The following is an 8,234-nucleotide window of genomic DNA, read 5'->3' on the forward strand; positions in this document are numbered from 1 at the left end:
ATGCAGTTTTGTTTGTCACATATCTCAACAAAACTGGAAAAGAATAACAAAAGAAATTTATTCCAAAAGAAGAAGGAAGACCATTGATAGAAAATTGTCTGCGTTTTTGGTCTAAGATGGGCTATTTTGGTTTTATTCCAAGTTCACCAATGTGGTACTGAAAGAAAGAAAGTGAAGTTGCTCAGTCCTGTCCAACTCTTTGCCATCCCATGGACTGTAGCTACCAGGCTCCTCCCTCCATGGGATTCTCCAGGCAAGAATAATGGAGTGGGTCGCCATTTCTTTCTCCAGGGGATCTTCCTAACCCGGGGATCGAACCCAGGTCTCCTGCATTCCAGGCAGATGCTTTAACCTCTGAGCCACCAGGGAAGCTTAATGTGGTACTATATAATACCAAATTATTTCTGGTGAGATTGTGCCATTTTGTAAAACAGGTCCAAGCAGTTACCCAGGCTAACAGAAGCACAAACTTAGAGACAGGAACTCAGTCTGCTCTAGGTCCACCAGTATTTTCCCTATTTCTTGACTTTACCACACTCATTCCACCCCCCCCGACCCCCCACCCCTCAGGTGTGTTATATTTACCATTTCCCCTGTTCCAGCTGCTCTTTTAATTTATTCAGTTTTCTTTATGTTCCTGGGTAACTCCTCAGGTATTACCCTCATCATAGCTGTCACCCTCATCACTTTTTAGCTTTCAATCCTTTTCTCTATTTTTTTAATAGCACTTACCATGCCTGATATTATTATATATGCCTATGGTTTGGGCCTGTTGTTAGCTCCTTTAGGGTTGGGCTTTGTTTGGCTTACATGCTGCTCTGTCTCTGCCATCTAGCATCATTCTTGGCATGTTTGAAGCAGGTGCCTAATAAACATTAATCAAATGAGTCAAAATACAATCTCACATTGACCAGAATGTGAACTAAGGTGAAATTGCCATTAATAACTTATTTTTCTCTTTTTCTCACAGCTTTAGTGAGGTATAATTTATGTCTCATACTATTCACCTATTTAGAGTATAAAATTCAATGGCTTACATGTAAAATAGATGACCAGTGCAAGTTCGATGCCTGAAGCAGGGAAACTCAAAGCTGGCGCTCTGGGACAACGCAGAGGGAGGTGGGAGGGGGGTTCAGGATGAGGGGACATGTGTGCACCTGTGGGAGATTCATGTCAATGTATGGTAAAGACCACCATGATACTGTAAAGAAATTGTCTTCCAATTAAAGTTAATTACTTAATTTAAAAAATTCAGTGGCTTTTAATGAATTCACAGATATGTGTAACCATCACCATAGTCAATTTCAGAACATTTTTATCACCTCAAGAAGAAACTCCACATCTTTTCTTTTTTCAGTTTTATTGAGGTATAATTGACATATCATACTGTGCAAGTATAGGGAGTACAGCATAATGATGTGACTTACATATATCTTGACATAATTATCACAATAAGCTTAATATTCGTTATGTCATAAAGACACAAAAAAAGAAAATGAGGAAAATGTTTTTTTCTTTGTGATGAAAACTTTTAGGGTCTACTTTCTTAGCAACTTAAAAAAATTAATTTATTTTAATTGGAGGCTAATTACTTTACAATATTGTAGTGGTTTTTGCCAAACATTGACATGAGTCAGCCATGGGTGCACACGTCTTAGCAATGTTTAAATATACCATTCAGGAGTGTTAACTGTAGCCACTGAGCAGAATGATATCCCCAGTACTTGTTTATCTTACACCTGGAAGTGTATGACTTTTGACCACCTTATCTTACTCCCCTGCTCTCACTCCCTGCCTCTGGCAACCACGAAACGAATCTCTTTTTCTATGAGTTTGTTCTCTTAGATGGCATTTATAAGTGCGATCATACACTGTTTGTCTTTCTCTGACCTATTTCACTTTGCATAATGCCTCAGGTTTCATCCATGTTGTCACAAGTGGCAGGATTTCCTTTTTGATGGTTGAAAAATATTCATATATGTACCGTTTATCAGCTGATGGACATAATGCTGCTGTGAACATGGGGGTGTAGACATCTATTCTAAATAGTAGAAACTCTGTATCTTCAGCCGCCATTCCCTCATCCCCTGTTTCCTACCCCCCATATTTTTCTTTCTTGGTATATGATCCGATGCTTGAGTCACCACTGCTGGGTATGGTATGTAGCATGCAAAGGACCTGACGGTACCTGCTGCACACGTGTGCAGCATGTGAATGCTGTCCCTTCTAATACTCTGAAGATGTGAAGCTGGAGCTACTATTCCCAGCTTTTTAGATGTGGAAATTGGAACCTAAGGAGTTAAGAAATGTGTCCGAGGACACATAGCTGATCCCCAGAGCTCTCCTCACTTGATGAGGTAACAGGGAGTATGTCGAAATTCACAGCTAGCCTTTCTTACTGGTGTTTCTGTGGCAGTCAGTTTTCATGCTGGGCAGTGATGATCAAGGAGGAGGTTCTGGTTTATGCTAATGAAGGAATGTGATTCTGTACAAAATTACAGAAAGTGTAATTGATGATAGTGTCCACAGCTTTTCATTTTTTACAGTCAATATTAACAATTTGGACTTGAGTTATAACAAGAACTATTTAGAAGCACATTTTTCTCCTTCAGAATAACCATACATCTCTTTCAGATTGCAAAAGTGATAATTTTTTGACCTTTCATTTATACATTCACTGATATAGCAAATGTATTTTTGAAATCCTCTAATACTCTAGGTATCTGCAGCCTTCCAAATTTCAGGGTTCTTTTTCCCAAGAAAACTATCTGGCATACAGTAAAACTTTATGCAAATGACATTATTATATTATTTTTATAACAAAGAAAAATAAAAAACTGACAGAATATACAGTAATAGAAAATGGTTAATGGATGCATTCCTGTGTTTAAAAATTATATAAGCAGGTAAAACAAGTTCAGTTCAGTTCAGTCACTCAGTCTTGTCCGACTCTTTGCGACCCCATGAATCACAGCACGCCAGGCCTCCCTGTCCATCACCATCTCCTGGAGTTCACTCAGACTCATGTCCATCGAGTCCATGATGCCATCCAGCCATCTCATCCTCTGTCGTCCCCTTCTCCTCCTGCCCCCAATCCCTCCCAGCATCAGAGTCTTTTCCAATGAGTCAACTCTTCGCATGAGGTGGCCAAAGTACTGGAGCTTCAGCTTTAGCATCATTCCTTCCAAAGAAATCCCAGGGTTGATCTCCTTCAGAATGGGCTGGTTGGATCTCTTTGCAGTTCAAGGGCCTCTCAAGAGTCTTCTCCAACACCACAGTTCAAAAGCATCAATTCTTCGGTGCTCAGCCTTCTTCATAGTCCAACTCTCAATCCATACATGGCCACTGGAAAAACCATAGCTTTGACTAGACGGACCTTAGTCGGCAAAGTAATGTCTTTGCTTTTGAATATACTATCTAGGTTGGTCATAACTTTTCTTCCAAGGAGTAAGCATCTTTTAATTTCATGGCTGCAATCACCATCTGCAGTGATTTTGGAGCCCCCCAAAATAAAGTCTGACACTGTTCTCCCTGTTTCCCCATCTATTTCCCATGAAGTGATGGGACCAGATGCCATGATCTTCGTTTTCTGAATGTTGAGCTTTAAACCAACCTTATCACTCTCCTCTTTCACTTTCATCAAGAGGCTTTTTAGGTCCTCTTCACTTTCTGCCATAAGGGTGGTGTCATCTGCATATCTGAGGTTATTGATATTTCTCCCGGCAATCTTGATTCCAGCTAGTGTTTCTTCCAGTCCAGCATTTCTCATGATGTACTCTGCATATAAGTTAAATAAGCAGGGTGACAATATACAGCCTTGACATACTCCTTTTCCTATTTGGAACCAGTCTGTTGTTCCATGTCCAGTTCTAACTATTGCTTCCTGACCTGAATGCAGATTTCTCAAGAGGCAGGTTAGGTGGTCTGGTATTCCCATCTCTTTCAGAATTTCCCACAGTTTATTGTGATCCACACAGTCAAAGGCTTTGGCATAGTCGATAAAGCAGAAATAGATGTTTTTCTGGAACTCTCTTGCTTTTTCCATGATCCAGCAGATGTTGGCAATGTGATCTCTGGTTCCTCTGCTTTTTCTAAAACCAGCTTGAACATCAGGAAGTTCACGGTTCACGTATTGCTGAAGCCTGGCTTGGAGAATTTTGAGCATTACTTTACTAGCATGTGAGATGAGTGCAATTGTGTGGTAGTTTGAGCATTCTTTGGCATTGCCTTTCTTTGGGACTGGAATGAAACCTGACCTTTTCCAGTCCTGAGGCCACTGCTGAGTTTTCCAAATTTGCTGGCATATTGAGTGCAGCACTTTCACAGCATCATCTTTCAGAATTTGAAATAGCTCAACTGGAATTCCATCACCTCCACTAGCTTTGTTCGTAGTGATGCTTTCTAAGGTCCACTTGACTTCACATTCCAAGATGTCTGGCTCTAGATTAGTGATCACATCATCATGATTATCTTGGTCGTGAAGATCTTTTTTGTAGAGTTCTTCCATGTATTCTTGCCACCTCTTCTTAATATCTTCTGCTTCTGTTAGGTCCAAATCATTTCTGTCCTTTATCGAGCCCATCTTTGCATGAAATGTTCCCTTGGTATCTCTAATTTTCTTGAAGAGATCTCTAGTCTTTCCCATTCTGTTGTTTTCCTCTATTTCTTTGCATTGATCACTGAGGAAGGCTTTCTTATCTCTTCTTGCTATTGTTTGGTACTCTGCATTCAGATGCTTGTATCTTTCCTTTTGTCCTTTGCTTTTCACCTCTCTTCTTTTCACAGCTATTTGTAAGGCTTCCCCACACAGCCATTTTGCTTTTTTGCATTTCTTTTCCATGGGGATGGTCTTGATCCCTGTCTCCTGTACAATGTCACAAACCTCATTCCATAGTTCTTCAGGCACTCTATCTATCAGATCTAGGCCCTTAAATCTATTTCTCACTTCCACTGTATAATCATAAGGGATTTGATTTAGGTCATACCTGAATGGTCTAGTGGTTTTCCCTACTTTCTTCAATTTAAGTCTGAATTTGGTAATAAGGAGTTCATGATCTGAGCCACAGTCAGCTCCTGGTTCTGTTTTTGTTGACTGTATAGAGCTTCTCCATCTTTGGCTGCAAAGACTATAATCAGTCTGATTTCGGTGTTGACCATCTGGTGATGTCCATGTGTAGAGTCTTTTCTTGTGTTGTTGGAAGACGGTGTTTGCTATGACCAGTGCATTTTCTTGGCAAAACTCTATTAGACTTTGCCCTGCTTCATTCCACATTCCAAGGCCAAATTTGCCTATTACTCCAGGTGTTTCTTGACTTCTTACTTTTGCATTCCAGTCCCCTATTAGAAAAGGACATCTCTTTTGGGTGTTAGTTCTAAAAGGTCTTGTAGGTCTTCATAAAACCGTTCAACTTCAGTTTCTTCAGCGTTACTGGTTGGGGCATAGACTTGTATAACTGTGGTATTGAATGGTTTGCCTTGGAGACGAACAGAGATCATTCTGTTGTTTTTGAGATTGCATCCAAGTACTGCATTTCAGACTCTTCTGTTGACCATGATGGCTACTCTGTTTCTTCTGAGGGATTCCTGCCCGCAGTAGTAGATATAATGGTCATCTGAGTTAAATTCACCCATTCCAGTCCATTTTAGTTCACTGATTCCTAGAATGTCGACGTTCACCCTTGCCATCTCTTGTTTGACCACTTCCAATTTGCCCTGATTCATGGACCTGACATTCCAGGTTCCTATGCAATATTGCTCTTTACAGCATTGGACCTTGCTTCTATCACCAGTCACATCCACAACTGGGTATTGTTTTTGCTTTGGCTCCATGCCTTCATTCTTTCTGGAGTTATTTCTCCACTGATCTCCAGTAGCAATTTGGGCACCTATCGACCTGGGGAGTTCCTCTTTCAGTATCCTATCATTTTGCCTTTTCATACTGTTCATGGGGTTCTCAAGGCAAGAATACTGAAGTGGCTTGCCATTCCCTTCTCCAGTGGACCACATTCTGTCAGACCTCTCCACCATGACCCGCCCGTCTTGGGTTGCCTTGCAGGCATGGCTTGGTTTCATTGAGTTAGACAAGGCTGTGGTCCTAGTGTGATTAGATTGACTAGTTTTCTGTGAGTATGGTTTCAGTGTGTCTGCCCTCTGATGCCCTCTTGCAACACCTACCATCTTACTTGGGTTTCTCTTACCTTGGGCGTGTGGTATCTCTTCATGGCTGCTCCAGCAAAGCATAGCCAGTGCTCCTTACCTTGGACGAGGGCTATCTCCTTACTGCCACCGTTCCTGACCTTCAACGTGGGATAGCTCCTCTAGGCCCTCCTGTGCCTGCGCAGCCACCGCTCCTTGGGTTAAACAAGTAACATTTAATTATTCAGGAAATTCTTGGGATATGGTGTTAGATTAACAAAGTAACGCAGAAAGTTCAGAAATAGTATCACGGAACTATGTAAGCAAGTATATCGATAGAAGACCTGGGGATATGTTCTGGGATTCAGATGACTAAATTTTGTTCCTGTATTATACAGTCCCAAACCACCCCCACGTTTCCTTTTTTATACTCACATTCTTAATTACTAGTGCAATGTCCACTAGAACATAGATTCTGTGATGGCAGAGACTGTACTTACCTGGCTGCCTCTAGCACCTGGTGTAGTGCCCAATGTAAGTATGTCATGGAATGTTTAAGGAAAACATGCAGCTAGATGAGGTTTTGGTGGCCTCATGGAAGATGTTTAAGCGTGAGGGCTTTGAAATCAGACATCTGAAGTTTGTCTGGTGCTACCCCTCCTGATATCTCTAGGATCACCTTCAGCCTCTTCCTTTATTGTAAAACAAAGACAATTAGAATACTTAACTCACAGAGTTGTGGTGAGGATGATATGTAATGTATGTGAAGGACAGTACTGGGCATAGAGAAGTTGTGCGGCAAACGACAGCAAGCAGGATCATTATTATTTTGTTCTGTATGTTCCAGCTTTCCACCATGTGACTGTATACATTTATGGTTGGAAAAATCAAGCTTAAGAAGAAAATATTGAAAAATTGGTATGTTGAATGTTTTCTTTTTCATTTTTGTCAGCTAGGAATTTGAAATACTTTCACTGACTGTTCACTGAAATATATTCTACTTTTTGAAAATACTGTGAGAGTTTTTCTTCTCCGAGGAGCCTCACTTTTAAAAGGAAAGGACTGAAATGCCCATGCTTTCAAATTCTGGAGACAATATATTTATTTCCAAGTCAAAGTTTTTATGGCATTAAAAAGTAATTCCTCAGGTGTTTTTCACACATGCACTCATACAAAAGTTTGTTGAAATTCCTTTTGTTAACAGGTATAAAATATTTTTAAAAAATGACTAATTTGGCCCCTAGCACTCCAGAGGATCTATTTTGGGAAAACTTTTTTTAAAAAATTCAAGTGCCTAGGAAAATAATCTAAGGGATTCTAGACAGGGAAATGGCAGAATATCCAACACCCATCTCTAGGAACACTGTCACCTTTTCGGATTGTTCATTATGTGTGCACAGCTGGAGGCTTTTATTAGTTAGAATGCCCAGTAAAAACAAATTCCATATCCAGTTCCATCATTGCCTCAATAATGATATTTCTGGCAAACTCCAACTCCTCTCTGAAGACTCAAGTTAAATGTTGTCTTCCTTGAGAAGTCTTTCATGACCCCCACGCAGAGTTAAGTTTGCTTTATTTTTAGGTTGACTATGTGTATGTCATTTATCTGTTTTCATTAAAAATGCCTCTAAGGAAAAGTATTTGTCTTGTTTTTCAGTACTATCTGTGCTTAGCGAAGTGCCTGGTATGGGAAATGATCAGGAAATATTGTTGAATTAATGAATGAGTTAAAGAATCTGACAAAATATCCTTTTAGTCAAGCAGGATTCACAGTCACAAAAAGAAGAAATAAAGAGAAAACACAAGTTTAAGTTTCTTTGACACAGTACAAAGATGGCTTCTGGTCACACATTCATGTCTGAAGAGTATTGATTAACACTGATGATTTTTCTCTCTTAGTTTGTGAGTTATTTAATTTAGCTTGCCAAATCCTTGAGGGCAAGAGTCATATCTCAGGCATCTTTGGATCTCCTGTGGTGGTTCCTGTGTTTGGAACTCCATGAACAGATCATGAAAGATCTTTCATTCTGTTTAAGTCCCTCAGAAGATGTCTTCTTGATGAAATGGTTCTTAGCGCTTAATTTTCAAACTTCTCTTAT

The 8,234-nt window shown here is 40.1% G+C and overlaps 1 non-coding gene across 1 annotated transcript; it reads right to left on the reverse strand.

Annotated features, from left to right (window-relative positions):
• Window positions 1-296: 296 nt before the first annotated feature.
• On the reverse strand, window positions 297-369 carry TRNAS-GGA (transfer RNA serine (anticodon GGA)). Its single transcript has one exon. It is a non-coding gene; the product is annotated as a tRNA-Ser (tRNA).
• Window positions 370-8,234: the final 7,865 nt, after the last annotated feature.

This window comes from Ovis canadensis, chromosome 21, assembly GCF_042477335.2.
Source record: "Ovis canadensis isolate MfBH-ARS-UI-01 breed Bighorn chromosome 21, ARS-UI_OviCan_v2, whole genome shotgun sequence".
Taxonomy (NCBI): domain Eukaryota; kingdom Metazoa; phylum Chordata; class Mammalia; order Artiodactyla; family Bovidae; genus Ovis; species Ovis canadensis.